This window comes from Geospiza fortis, unplaced genomic scaffold (genome assembly GCF_000277835.1).
Source record: "Geospiza fortis unplaced genomic scaffold, GeoFor_1.0 scaffold282, whole genome shotgun sequence".
Classification (NCBI taxonomy): Eukaryota; Metazoa; Chordata; class Aves; order Passeriformes; family Thraupidae; genus Geospiza; species Geospiza fortis.
In genome coordinates, this window is record NW_005054424.1 from 2,011,987 (window position 1) to 2,013,409 (window position 1,423).

Below are 1,423 nucleotides of genomic sequence, written 5' to 3' on the forward strand. Positions count from 1 at the left end.
CGAACGGAGCCGCAGCCCCCGCGCCCCGCTCGCTGTCCCCCTGCGCTCCCCCGGCCCCTTTCTCCCGATCGGAAACGCAGCTCCCGAGCCTCTGTGTCCCGGGAATGCCCGGCAGGGAAAGCTTGCACCAGGGGCAGAGGCACGGAGCTAAATTTTATACCCTGAACAGATTTTTTTTTTTAAGAAAAACTCTATACTTTTTTACTTTTTTTTTTTCTTCTTCTTCTTCTTTTTTATTTTTAATGATAATGGAAATCCTCTTGCAGTTTACTTGGCCAGAAGCATTCCGCCTCTCCGCTGCAGTGCCCATATGGCGCTGCACGGCCCGATCCGAATCGCCGGGATTATTCTCGGGAATATTATTCTCGGCAGCACAAGGAGCCTTTTCTGCCCGGGCCGAGCCATTGTGAGGATGTATGTTAATTAAATATTAACAAAGGAGAGCACTGGAGAACAATGGCGTAAATTCCAATTCAGCTCTGAATATTACCTCTGAGTAAGAGTTTGTTTTCAGATATTACGAACTAATTTTCATCTCGTTTTACGATCCCTTCCTCAGCTAGCCGACTCCCGGGTGAAAATCCTACCTCGCCGCTTTTGTAAGAGAAAGACACATCTTTTTTTTTTCTTTTCCCCGGGAGCCGATCTCCTGCCTGATGTTTCCCATGCCTTCCTCCAGTGTTTTCTACTTGTTTTTAACCGGGGTTTTACCGATCTGCCGGAGCCAGCCCTCCTGTGCCCGCGGTAGCGAAAGGACATTTTACCCCCTGCTTGTTATTTTTAATTTTTTTTTAATTTTTAAATTTTTATTATTTTTTTAAGATAATTTCAGGACGTTCTGCCTAAGCCCTTGCCAAGGGACGGACTCTGCCAAAGAAGTTTCCCGGCTCTTGGAAATGTCCTCCGGCCCCCACAGAGCTGACCTACAGCATATGGGGGGAAACTAAAAGGAAGAAAAGAAACGGCGGCGGCTCGGAGGCCTCTTTAAGAGAAATAAACGAGCGCGGATTGTTTTTGGCCAAAAAAGACTAATCAAAACAAGGCGAGGCCTATGGAAATGCCACCTCCCCTTCCCAAAGCCCAGCTCAGGGGGGGCTTCCCGGCAGGGAAAAGGAGAGCTCGCCGGGAGGATGAGCGGGGAGCCCGAGGACAGTTTGTTTTTTCCTCCCTCTTCCACAAAACTCGTCAGTCGGTGGGAAATGCCCCGAGCCCAGGAGGCCTCAGCGGCGGCGGGGACAGAGGGAGGGACCCCCGCTCCCTCCTCGTCCCTGCGGCTCCGCGCACCCCCAGCCCACCCTGCCTCTCCAATCATTTTCAGGCCATTTTGAGCAACTCACCCACCCTCCAAAAATAGCCCAAAAAGCAAAACCCAAACAGAAAAAATAATAACCAGAAGAAGACGGGGAGGGAAAGGGGAGCGGAG